Here is a 15,060-nt window from a genome sequence, read left to right on the forward strand (position 1 = left end):
ACCGGTAACCAAAATATCCTAAAGTACTCTGAATGTTTCCATCAGCAGTAGTAAATTAAATTGAAACATAATTTAGAGTTAAATTAAGCTTTTCATGTAAAAATAGAGAACCAATTATAATTACATTACTGCAACTTAACAAGAAGCGCAGAAATTGTCTCATTACCTATAGAAATAGAAGTATGTTGTATTATCATTATTATTATGAACATCTAGTAATGGACCAGAATTAAAATGTACTATTGAGCAACATAAATTACTATTAGAAACAGAAATACCAGAAGAATGTAAAATTTTAGATTGATCAGAAGGAAAAGGTAGAAGTAGATTTAGGTGGAGGTGGTTTCTAAACTTTTACTGAGTTTTGTTCGAACGTTTTTAAAATGTTTTTCTTGGAACATTCTTGCCTTTGCTTGATGTTCCTGGGACAGGCGTTTGCCTGCTTTGAGACACGCTGTCTGCCGAAGCGTGTCTCGCTGGCCCTTTTTTGAACACCTCCTGCATTCCCTAGTGGTGATATTCTTCAAATCACGACCTAAACATAACGTTTTTTTTTGTATTTTTTACATACTTGAAAGGTATGTCAAATACTTGTACACAAATACTGGCAACAAACTCTAACCTTGGTGCAACAAAGTTGTTTGGGTGAAGACACTTTCTTACAAAAATGTGAAACTTATTTCAACCTACTTCAACATTGTAAAACACAAAAGTTGAAGTATGTTGCTTTGGTGGAGACAAACCTTTAGGTTTGACGACCGCAGATGTTTATATTTGTGTATGACATCATTATCTTAACGATGCCATTGTCCATTCTACTATGATATATTTTTTGATTTTCTTTTTTTATATTTAGATTGTGAATACGATACGATACGTGAATACGATAACAAACTAGTATGACGTAAAAGTTTGTATGTATGGTAATTCATAATGTCGTGGACCTGACGTAATCATTTCGTGACGTCGATCTAGGAACGAAACAATGATATCAGGCATTTCTAAAAACATGTAGTTCTCTTCAGTGCCTTATCGTAGCGAGACAGAGACGAACTAGTTTTTGCGTTAGTGAAATAGCTTTAATATTTTTTTTTGTGATTATTAATTGATAACTTTGTATTTAACCGTTGATTGAAATATTAATATTGATATAGGTATTAATAACCCCCAATATATCAATCAACAATTTAACTTATTTCGTCTTAAAACATAATACCAGCAGAAGTGGTTCTAGTTTATTTAAACAATAATTGTTTTAATCAATTACTTTTAATGGGAAATAAGCCACAATTTTACCAAAAAAAAGTAGTTGGAAAAATGCAAAATAATACTAATAAATAAAAATGTTGTCGCTTAGTAAATAATTCTTCTAATGTTTTAATAATTGTTTTTAAACAAATTGTATAAATCAATTTCATCTGCCAGGACAATTTTTTTTTCGTTTTTTTTTATCATTCTGAATAAAAAAGCTTTATTGTAATTTTTCTCTAAAGTTGATCGTTTTTAACTTATAAACAATTTAAAACTGAAAAAAAAACACAAAATGATGATTTTTAAGGCTCAAAAACACTCAATTATTTTTAAATTCACCAAACCTTGTTCTACGAGTTTCTGATGCTTTGGTTTGGGCTTATTTGGTTTTAAAACATTGTTTTTAGTTGTTTGAGGCCCTTATCACAACCTAAAAAATGGATTTATACAAAACGTTTAATAAATTAGGACCACTTTTTGTATGGGCGACCTCTTGAATACTATTCTGCTGTACTTTATGAAAGTGATTATTCAAAAAATCTCATGGGAATATTTTTACCAAGGAATTCGAGGTTTTCGTCTCGTATAAACATATTTTGCGGAATTTAAAACCAAAATCCAATTATTTTTCTACCATACATTGATTTGTTATTTACTTATTTGTCCTCTAGATTTTTTTCACTTCTTAAAAGTTTTATCTATAAACCAAATTAGTGCAATATAAATATTTTAAATTTTTACACACTACACAGCAATTTTTATCGCCAGTGAAGACGGGAAGTCGTAATTTAGGGAAACATAATATCTCATGTTTATTGGAAATACTCGACATCATTAACATGTGCAAATCCTACCTTGTCGCCTAATTTCCTATGAAATTAAAATGGTGCATGTCTTTAGGGTCCATTTAATTTTCGGGCATGCGTATTTACGAGGTTCATGAGGTTTTGAACTAATATTACTGTGTGCACTAATAGACGTAAATGACTTGCATGACTATGTAGATCGACTTATAAGCACTCGGACCAAAGTCCTTCTTGTTTGAAATATAGTCGCTTTCAGGCACAAACAACTACTTAATGCCCTTGGTATTAACTAACTATTATTATTTGCAAAAATACCAAACAACTTTCCATTAAAAGCAGAATAGAGACCAGCTGACATTTAAAATATTCAAATAGAACAACCATTTTGTTTAAATTTACGAATAAAGTGTTTTTTTCTGATTTTACGTTGGAACGTAAAATTATCATTGTGTCAATAATAATTTCACGTTAACGACTTTAGCATTAATCGTCAAGTGAACCTCAATATTTTTGTAAAGTATGGTTACTATAATGCTATGTTGCTCGTTATTAAAACATTACTTTGTTTGTATAATGTTTTTAGACAAGGTCACAGAATAGAAAAGAAAGTCCTAATTTAAAATAAGAAAAAGAAGAACAGACACTGTCTATTTTTAAGTGACGTTTTTTATTTTTTAGTAATTTCAGCCTAAGATGCTTTTTGTCAAAACCCAAATTTATAATTTTCTGTTAGCTTAGTATTACTAACTTTTTTTCAAGTTTGTCTAAAAGTTAGATACTCATGATCAAGGATCGGCCGTCTCCTTATTGGATTATTTCGTAAGATAATTGGAAAATGGAGATCCCTTGTTTACTCTGAATGCCGAGATATAATTTTTGTATTATACTCTCTTTAACCCGGCACCTGCCACGTCATAAGGTTTATAACACATTTTATCAAATATTTGGTATTTCAAGTTTGTTAACCGTGCTGTGCGTCATAGTAGCTTTCTATAATTAGGGGAGTGCATATAGATTTTCACTTCGGAAAAAATCAAACAAGATAGAACTTTTTGTAATTTTATTAAAAAATGTTTAGTAGACAACATATCAAAAAGTTCTACTCGAAAAGTGGGTGCTTCATTTTTTATTAAACAAATGAACTGCGAAATTAGATGTTTTTTAAATAACTCAGAAAATATAAACTTTATGGTAGGGGAGCCCAAGCGGGGATTTTTGCAGTTACTCGAGCGCGTCAGATTAGCATATGGGGAGAAACCTGGTACCCTGCAGATGTACCTCTACCATATATTGGCTCTTAAGACAGGGTAGTTCGTTAAGGGGGGCCCGAAAGTCCTTAAAACAACTCAAAATTGTCAGATTAAGATAAGGTAAGCTAATTAAATGCAAAAGAGTGTATATTTCGAAAATCTGACGATTTGAGCCGGGCGTGGAAATGGATGAGTCCCAAAGTTTCACAAGAATAATGCGAATATTTCGCGAAATGAATGACAGATCGAAAAACTAAAAAATATGTGCTCAATATTTTTTAAAAATCCATCGAATGGCACCAAACACGACCCCCATGGAGGTGGGGTGGGGGGTTACTTTAAAATCTTAAATAGGAACCCCCATTTTTTTATTGCAGATTTGGATTCCTTACGTAAAAATAAGTAACTTTTATTCGAAACACTTTTTCGAATTATGGATAGATGGCGTTATAATCGGAAAAAACGATTGTTGGAAATGGAAAATTAAATTAAAAAATGGCAAGCGTCCACTAAAACGGAAAATTTTACTCAACTTTTTTTGGTTTTAGGTCCTACTCTTCACAACCCAATAGGTCTCCAAAGCGCTTGAGTGACTGCACATTTAGCATACTTTGCTCCCCTACCTAGAAATAGAAGAACTAGAAACATATATGACAACTACAACTTTCTACTAGAAATAGAAGAACTTCAAAACATATATGACAACTTCAACCTACATAAAAAAGTCAAAGAACTAGCCGGAATAGGAAATAGAAGAACCTCAAATATATTGCTCGACAAAAACGGAAATACTATAATAGAGACAGAACGAAAACTACGACGATGGAAAGAGTACATCGAGGAACTATTTCATGACCAGAGAGAAGCTAGTACATCCGTAGATAGCCAAACCGGAGATGTAGGCCCAGAGATATCCAAATCAGAGGTTAGTCAGGCAATAAACTCTATGAAAACCAATAAATCTGCTGGTCCAGATGAATTACCTAGCGAGCTGATAAAGTTGGTCAACGAGAAAAACCTGGACATAATAGTAGAACTGTTCAACGCTATCTATACTACGGGAATCATCCCTAGAGAAATGTTGACATCAGCATTTGTGTGTTTGCCAAAAAAAGTGAATGCCAAAGAATGCAGTGACTACCGAACCATAAGCTTAATGTCACATACCTTGAAAATTCTGCTGAAAATTATCCACGCCAGAGTACACTCTAAAGTGGAGCTGGATATTAGTGACACTCAATATGGGTTCCGCAATGGAATGGGCACCAGAGAGGCATTATTCTCCTTCAACGTGCTGACACAGAGATGTTTGGATGTTAACCGTTCTCTTTACGTCTGTTTTATAGACTACAATAAAGCGTTTGATAAAATAAAACATGACCGACTCATGGAAATTCTAAAAACTAAAAACCTAGATGAAAGAGATTTAAGACTAATAACACATCTCTATTACAATCAGCGAGCAATAGTAAGAATTGAAACAGAAACATCTGAAGAAATGGAAATAAAAAGAGGAGTCAGGCAAGGCTGCATACTATCACCTCTATTATTTAACGCTTATTCTGAAGAGGTAATGCGAGAAACTCTGGAAGATGAAACAGTCGGCATAAGAGTAAATGGAGTCTTAGTTAACAACATCAGATATGCAGATGATACAGTAATAATAGCCGATAATTTACAAGACCTGCAAATACTCATGAGTAAAATAATAAGGTGTAGTAGGGAGTACGGACTCTCTCTCAATATCAAAAAGACAAAGTTTATGAAAATTAGTAAAAACAACCATAATACTAACGAAATCTTGATAGTAGAGGGCCAGCAGATCGAAAGAGTAAAAAAGTACACTTACCTAGGGACACTTATAACCGAAAATAATGACTACACTGCAGAAATCAAAGTCAGAATCGAGAAAGCACGTTCTAATTTTATGAAAATGAAAAAGGTCCTATGTAGTAAAGATTTAACATTAGCTCTTAAAGTACGCCTAACAAAATGCTACGTATATAGTGTACTATACTATGGACTGGAATCATGGACGTTAAATGTAGAGACAATGAGACGACTTAACGCCTTTGAAATGTGGACGTATAGAAGAATTATGAGGGTTTCCTGGGTAGATAGAGTTACGAACAATGAAGTACTGAGAAGAATAGGTAAAGAGAAGGAAGTTGAACTGACAATTAAAGAAAGAAAACTACAGTACCTCGGACATGTGATGCGGGGCGAGAAGTATGGCATCCTGCGACTCATAATGCAGGGAAAGATAGATGGCAGAAGAAGCATCGGCAGAAGACGAATTTCATGGCTGAAGAACCTGAGAGAATGGTTTGGATACAGCTCAAAACAACTATTTAGAGCTACTGCCTCAAAAATTAAAATAGCTATGATGATTGCCAACCTCCGTAGCGGAGATGGCACCTGAAGAAGAAGAAGCTCCCCTACCATTAGAAAAAAAAGCTGACTTAACCATTGAAAAATTCAGAAAATTTTACAAACAAAACCTTATTTAAAGATTTTTCTAAAATTAAATCTGTAGCTTGTATAATTTGTTATTTATAACGCTAAAGTCACCCTTCTCACAAACATTGGCGCATTGTAATTTAGCGTTCGGAGAAGTGCACAAGTGAGTCATTTTAATGTAATTCTTCAACTAATAGGTCAAATGAAATTTTACAAATTGGACATAAAAGAAGAATAATTAAGCTATCTTATAGTTATAATAAAAAGAAATAAAATATATGGGCATAAGTACGGTGTGGGCGGAAACTAAGACTTACATGAATTTTGTCTAAAAATGATTTAAAAATGTGTAACTAATACAATTTTTCTTATAGAACTCTCAATTTTGCACAACTTACATTTCAAACATCTTACTAAACGATGTTTCATTCAAAAAAAAATCTCAAAAATTTACTTCAAATGATATGACGTCTCAAAATATGTAATTTTTGAAAACTTCGTAGTTTTACAGAATTACCACCAATTTAAGACGGTTTTACTCAAGTTTGAACAGATTTATTACAATTTTATAGATGCCTTTTTAGAGTTTAGGATGTAGTCTTTAAAATGCACTGAATTATTTTACTTTAGAAGTGAAATAAACTATTCCTTTTTAAGAAAATTAAGAAAGATAACAAAAATGTAATAAAAAAACCGAAAATTACCAGCTAAAAAAATGTTTATACAAAGTGATCAAAACTTTTTTCTGTAAAACTTACCTAAAATACATTTAATAATAAGCTTCAACAATAATAAATGTTCAACAAAAAAATTTTTTTAGCTCTTATACAGTATGTCTGTGTAACTTAGAACCTATTGACAACTTTTTTATTATCAGTTTTACGAAAAAAAGTTATTCTTTATAAAATACTCTCCATCGTATATAATCTAAGATGCAACCATCAAATATCAAATTTTATTAATTTTATACGAGGTATGTCAAAAAATATGAATTTCACTCAAGAGTAATGTACCTTTATATTTCACAATATCGAAAATTGTTATTAAGAAAAGTTATTTCTAATTAAAAATATGTTTCAGTGTTCAATTACATCCTTCTAATTAAAATATTGTGAATAATAAAGGCACTTCACTCTTAAGAAAAATTGATATATTTTACATACCTCGTATAAAATTAAAAAAGTTTGATATCTGATGGTTACATCATAGATTTTAGACTAGGTAGAGCATTTTATGAATAACTTTTTTTCGTAAAATTGATAGTAAAATAGATATCATACATAATTGTAATAAAATGATGATGGGTATCCGTAATTTGAGAAAAAATTGAAAAAAATTTTTTATTAGAATGATGTAATTGTATATTAAAACATCGTTTTTAGTTACAAACAACTTTTCCTAATAGCAGTTTTGATATTTTTTGTTAAAGTGTTTTTTGTTTAAGTTACTGTACTCTTTAACGGAATTCATATTTTTGACATAACTCACATAAAATTAATAAAATTTGATATCTGATTGTTAAGTTTTAGATTTTGACTATCCAGAGCATTTTATGAAGAATAACTTTTTTTCGTAAAATTGATAATAAAAAAGTTTTCCCTGTGGTTCCTAGCTACGCAGACATACTGTATAAGAGCTTCTGTATAAGAATTTTCAAATTGTAATGCGATATTCGGATTCAGCATAATCAAAAACAAAATAGAAATATATTTGATCAAAGTAAAATGATTAATTCAACTATATTTTTAAAATTATTTATACAAAAAAATTGTTATTGTTTAAACAATTAATAAACAATTAGCGGCCGAATTTGCGAGTAAAACTTTTTACACTTTAACATGTATATAAACTAACAAAAAAAGTTTTAGAAAAATATAAGCTTGTTTGAATTTTTCCGAAACAATGCAAGTTTTCGTTCTAATTGCACTCCCCTAAATATTATAATAGCAAAGATCTGTTTGCGTTTGAAGTGGTTATTTAGTGTCATTCTGAACTTGTGGCTCTAAAGTCGAATCGGGGTGTCATCATCTGGCAGTTTAAGTTTTAATTTTTTTTTTTGTTTTTTTATAAACAGACGAGATTTACATTTTTTATTGTAACATCTGATTTAAATTATTAATATAGTCTCTATACTCAATAAATCTTAATTTTTTTAGATAATTTACTTTACTTCATTTATTATGGGTTGGTACTTGCTAATTTATATATTTATAATTTGCTTATAACACCTTTTTAATTTTATATTTTAACTTTTATAATATATTAGTAGCTAATAAGTTAATAAAACATGTTTTTTTTATGTACGTGTGTAACTCAACACATTATTTTGTTTATAAATAAGTAGATCACAGAAAATTTTTAAGGGGTGCTGTGAGCATCCCACGTGGCAGTTGACGCCTTGAAAAGCCACGTGGCAGGTGCCGAGTTAATAAATTAAAATAATATTTGTTTTCATTTTAGAGAGACGCTGACGACTATAATATGAGTTTAAAAACCGTCGATAACTTTACCTGTTTCTAATAAAAGAAAAAATGAGACTCCAACATTAGGAGGATACTGACAAGGTTACCAGAAACTACTTCTAATAAAAAACGTGGTTGTATTAACCCTATTGTTTATACTGAAGTTTTTAATGAAAATGAATTGAGACACACCAGGTATGATACATGTGGATAAATAAAAAGCAGGTATGTTGCCTGTACCCCACTTTATTTAAAATATACCTCGAAAGTGCTTTAAAAAGATTGAAACAAAAATTTAGAAAAATGGGGATACCACTACACCACAACATTATGTTATATACGCTCAATTTTGCAGACGATCAAGTAATAATGGCTCCAGGTTATGGCAATGTAAATTATATGACACGAAAATTAATTAAAGAGTATGATATGAGGTCTAGAGCTGAACAAAAAGAAAACCGAATACTTGTGCATTGGAGGAGAACAAAAAGATCTTAGATTAGATGAAATGACCACAATAAAGCACTGCTAAGACTACTTATATCTACATAGGTATAAATATTTATAACGATGGAACATGACAAAGCCATAAGAGGAAGAAATACGTCAGATAGAAAAGCCATCAAAATGTTAAACAGCATTTTATGGGATATTAGCAAAGAAACCAAGATGGACATATTATGAGAATATAATGAGAAGTATCACTCTATACAGTTGTGTGGTATGGGCACTGAAAAAAATAAAACTAGCAACGCTGAGAGCAACGGAAATGGATTTTTGGGAGAGTTGCAGGAAGTAGTATTAAAAACGAATGCATTAGAGAAATAATGGGAATCAAACGAACAATCACAAATGACTTATCGAAAAAACAACTTATCTGGCTTGGACATATACAAATAATGAATGAACAACGAATAGCAAAAGAAATACTACAATGGGAACCAGAAGAAAAGAGAAAATAAGGTAGATCCAGGAAAAGTTAGGGCTAAGGAATAGACAAAGAGCTGAGAGAAAGAAACATAGAAGAGGATCTATAAAACACTCAGACGACGGGGCGATTGGAAGCCGGAAAACGGTGGAGAACATTATAATAAACGGACATATAAAAACAGGATAAATAAAAATCGGCAGAACACACTGGCTGCCGCAAAAGATATAGTACATATTATATCAGAACGTCCGATGGTAAATGAGGCATTTATAGAGAAGGCAAATGGATACCAACTACCCGTATTTCTTGCCTTCATGTTTTATTAAAAAAAAATTGGACAGTATCGAGATGCAGGCTATAGAACAAGCTATTAATATTAATTGTAGAATAGATTCAAGATATAGGCACTAGTACATAATATCGATGGCCTAGCGTGCAAATGTACAAAGTGCTAATTTGTTGGTTTTCCAATAATTGAAAATTAAGCTTTTAAATCTTATTAAAATTATAGTTTTTATCATGTACCTATAAATAATTGCTCACATATTTTGTGAAATCTGAAGACCTTTTGTAAGTTCTAAAGAGCCTTAAAATGTTAGCGGGTCCCGAAATAATAATATTAATAATGATTGTTGCTGTTACTTAACACCTTTGTAGTACCAAGAAATTATTTAAGGAAGTCAATACACATTGAAAAAAATAATTATTTTTATTGACACAAATACAAAAAATATTTTTTTGTACACATTTTTATAGGATATTTATAGAGAATTGTCTAATCTGAAATGTCAGACTCTTCATTTCGACTTGGAATATTATTGGTTGACACTGGAATGTCTTTTATAAACTGGAAGTATTCATCGGGAATAAGTTTGGAATTTAAAAGACATTCCAAACCTTTTTTTATGTGAAACTGGTAGTCTTGTCAAATACTTTTGGTTTAGTTCAAGATTTGTGCTTGTTCTTTTCTTCCAGACTTTCCCTTACAATTTACTTCTATTTCTTCAAAATTTTCTTGAGATAAACAGTATTTATATTGTATTATAAATGGTTTTTCTTTGTCAAATCTCAACCATTTAATATTTAGCCAATTCACTTTTTCTTTTTTTGTGTTCTTGGCTGTGTTAAAAACATAATTATTTACCAGGTTTGGTAAATCAAAAAAATCATTAAATTTCATGTTTTCCACAATGTATTGTCTTGGTCTTATTCTAGAGGCCGAAACTAGCAGACACCACTCGCGAGTTGAGTAAATTTTTTTATGGCGCTTAGCTCGTTCAATCGTGGCATTCATTGAGTCGGCATCCAGATAGGAATGTCCCGACTCCATGAACTTCAGGTCAACAATTTTTAGGTGGTTGATGTGACTTAAGCGCTGGTTTCCTCGAAAGCGGTGCCGACAAAGTGAGACTGTAACACTGCAATGAATGACGTCATAAAAAACTGTACCATGCAAAATAATAGCGGTGGTTTCCAAGGATGCGTTGTAAGCCACCGCTTGCTGAGCTTGCACATTCCATTGCCCCAGTGAAGAACCTTGAATTTTTTATTTTATGTGAGTTTTATTTTATTTATTTTTTTTGTCGGTGCCGCTTTCGAGGAAACCAGCGCTTTACTGCATAATATAACATTGCGGCCGCAACATTTTTATTTTTGTTTTGGCCGCTACAGGTATCTGAAAATGATGCAACGTGGCAAACTGCATCAGGTAAACTTTTGAGGTATTTTAAAAGGCTAACAATCAAGACCACTATTTTTCTTAACGTTTACCGACAAATTTGACGTAATCTAACCTCACTTTTAATTGTGTTTGGTGTAGCACAAAATTTGAATGGGGCATTTTCCGAGGAATTACAAATTATGCCAGATTTATTATCCGCTCTTAAATATGCTCCAATTACATCTGTCGATGTCGAACGTTCGTTTTCAATGTACAAATTAATTTTAAGTGATCGAAGACAGTTTTAAGACCGAAAATATTGAAAAACATTTAGTTTTTTCTATTAATGATAAAATTTTAAGTGGTTATAAATAATAACTTTTATTGCTTAATTGTCTATATTTTGCCTAAATGTTAATATTCCTGCCTTTTTAATAAAAATCTTTGCCTATATAGGCGCCTTTTTCTTCAATTTTTGTTGCCTATAAATCCGAGCTTTAGTAATAGCAGTCTGATTTTTGCATGAGAGTTTAATGAAAGGGTAACAAATCAATTCGATATTCTGTCCGACAAAATACATGGGAGGTTTTCGTAATATGACTTTCCAAATTTTTAAACTGTTCCACAATTAAAACTTCCCGTGTTCCAGTGTTCCCGTACATCAAAGTTTGCCCGACTAGATACCGTTAAGTTATTAACAAATTTTCAGCTTGCTATTAATCAACTTTTTTTTGGTACGCGGGATATAGGTTAAGTAGTTTTCATCCTTAAAAAACCAAAAGTGTAAAATGGCTCAATATAGAAAATGAACTAGAGGGTCAAATAAGCCTAATCCCAAATGTTTGTACAAATAGATGCTGGACGAAAAAATTGCGATGTTTAGCCATTTTTTCAGCTTCATTTCCTGACCTAATATCTTAAATTAAGAAATGTCACAATTAAATGAATCAGATATTACTTAATACACACAACCTAGTATATTATTATGTATGATTATTAATAAAAAATAATTAAAGTTTTGAACGTAAATTGTAATTTTTATTATACCAATTGATAATTAAACATTTTTCCAAATTTTCCATATTAAACGATTAGCGTTTGTCTGTTAATACGTTTTTATACATTGAAAATGATCTTTCAACCTCCACAGATGTAAAAGTTGCAAATTTTAGATTTCGTATTACATCGGGATCAGCCAAGGGTCTATAAGGTCTGTAGTGCTGTTATATATTACATCGGGATCTATATCTACATGTGCAAAGTCTTCTAGTAAACTTTTGCTTGCAAGGAATAAGTTCTTAAATAGAGTTAGCATCGTCGAAGAAGTTGTTAACAATATTTTTAATTGCCTTGTAGTTTATGTGTAAAATGTAACTGCTTTAGTCATGTTCCCTATCTAGATACTACAGGTTGTGGGGGTAAAGGTAAATTTAGCAGTGTTTCTCTAATATGGTACTCTTAAAGGTGACTTAATAAAAATTTTTTTAGCATTAATAATTAATTCATTTACAATCGGAACATGTTGAGGAACAGAAAGAAGCCGGTTACCGAAGAATTACAAATTAACGCAATAAAACCAGAAGAATGTGTAACTCATTTCGAGAATCTATACAAAGACGATAACGACGATAATAATGAAGTAAAAAGAAATGACCCACAAAACATTCACCAAGAAGAAACAGAGAATGACAACATCACCCAAGAAGAAGTAAACGAAGCAATCAAAAGATCAAAAATAGAAAATCACCAGGTCCGGATAATATACTAAATGAATTAATTAAATATGGAGGTACAAAAATAATAGAAGAGATAACAACATTATTCCAAAGAATTGTAAACAACATGACACTACCAGAGGAATGGAGAGAGAGTATAACAATACCCATCTACAAGAAAGGCGTAAAGACAGATCCTACGAACTACCGAGGAATTACACTACTCAATTCTACATCAAAACTATTGACAAAAATTGTATCCCAAAAAATATATAAGAAAGCCGGTGTATGGGAAGAACAACAGGGTTTTCGCCCAAACAGATCTACAACAGACGCTATTTTCATAATGCGACAATTAGTTGAGAAATCAATAGAATTCGACAAGCCCATGTTCACATGCTTTGTAGATCTGAAACAAGCATTCGACAGAGTACGATTAAAGGACGTGCTCACTATCCTTGAAAAGAAAAACGTAGGTCAGAAGTATAGAAACATAATCAAAGAGCTCAATAGATCCAACAAAACACGAATTAAAACCACACACGGGCTCACGGAAGAAATCAAAATCAATGCTGGCATTAGACAAGGGGACAGCCTCAGTCCATGCCTATTTAATTTAATAATGCATGAAGTTATAGGTAGGGTTAACATAATGAATCAGGGATACAAAATGGGTAACCGAACCATGAGAATACTTTTCTACGCAGATGATGCAATCTTAATAGCCGAAAACGAAGATGACTTACAAGGCCTACTACAAAAATTCAAAATAACCGCCGAAAAGTTTAACCTGACACTATCCAAAGAGAAAACCCAATCGATGGTAATATCGAGGAATCCAATTAGATGTAAATTAGTAGTGGACGACCATATAATCGAACAGGTAATGGATTGTAGATATTTAGGTGTGGAAATATCTAGCGACAGGCATCTGTGGCAAGAATGAAAACAGCAGGCAACGAAAGCAGCGAGAACATCTGGTTTCCTGAGGGATATACTCTGGAGGAATAAATATATGAGCACCGAATGCAAACTCCGCATTTATAAGACATGTGTTAGCCCCGTACTAACATACGCAGCCGAGACAAGGGCCGAGACAACAAAGACCAAACAAATAATGAGACCAACAGAGATGAAAACCCTAAGATCCATAAGAGGTATCACACTCAGAGATAGAATACGAAACGAAGACACATTGAGAGAGCTAGGCGTTAAAGACGTAGTGAGATGGACAAGAGCGCGACGACGCATGTGGAGAGACCACGTAGATCGGATGGACCATGAACGTATGGCGCATTGGGCGAAAACACAGAAGCCCAACACCAAGCGACCCATAGGAAGACCCAAAAAACGATGGTACGAGATCGCAGCAAAGACTGTAACAGAAGAAACAGGACATAGTCCTATTACAAGAAGAAGACAATTGGAAATAAATTTATTACTTCCTCAGCCACTCTGTTTATTCTATGGGCAGTTTAGGTATAACACAATATCTTCTTCTTCATCATCTACCATGTCCTTTCAGAACATTGGTTACCTTCATAGCTATCTTAGTTTCAATCACTGAGATGAGTCCCCAAATACTGTCACCCTAAATAACATTCTTTTATCAACACCATACCAATATCGCAAGTTCTTCAACTGTGAAGTTTTTCTTCGTCCTGGACTGCGTTTGCCTGCTATTCTGCCTTGCATAATATTTTTTATGTAGAAATCTATATTTTGGACCTCCCATTACATGTCCGAAATACTCCAGCATTCTCGTCTTAATGCTTTTTATAATCTCAGTAGTCTTACTGATACGTTCTAGTATTGTGGAGTTTCGAATCTTCTCCACCCATGAAACTTTTAAAATTCTTGTACGGCACCACATTTCGAAAGCCTAAAGGTGACACAGATCGATTTTATTCATAGTCCAAGACTCGACACCATAAAGTAAGACCGAGCGAGAACACATACCAGGGAAGTAGGAGGATTCTTAAAGCCAATGTTAGGTCTCTGTTACATAATACTTTGGACATCCTTCTAAAGCGGCTCTGGCCTGCTCTATCCTGGATCTAATTTCACCGTGATCCAGACTCTTCTTCTTCTTCTTCTTCTTCTTCTTCTTCTTCTTCTTCTTCTTCTTCTTCTTCTTCTTCTTCATGTACCATGTCCTTTCAGAACGTTGGTTACCATCATAGCTATCTTTATTTTATTCATTTTATTCTATTCCCTGCCACCCTAAATTGCATGCTTGTAAAAGACCCAGCATCAGACGACGCAAATGCTAATCAGGTTACTATTTTGAATTACTGTTTTTTCCAGCCAATAGACTTATGCCTGGTTGCACCAACAGATCTTAAGCTCCAGCTTAGCTAAGCTCTGTTTATAGATAGGGCCTCCTTGAGTATCACTTACGTTGCACCACAATTTTAGATTCTTACCTTATTATCAATTATATCTATTATTGAATTATGGTAGTCTTATTATAATATATTATAATTATATTATATTAATTCTTATGATATTCTCGACTTAAGCGT

The sequence above is a fragment of the Diabrotica virgifera genome, chromosome 5 (genome assembly GCF_917563875.1).
Source record: "Diabrotica virgifera virgifera chromosome 5, PGI_DIABVI_V3a".
Taxonomy (NCBI): Eukaryota; Metazoa; Arthropoda; class Insecta; order Coleoptera; family Chrysomelidae; genus Diabrotica; species Diabrotica virgifera.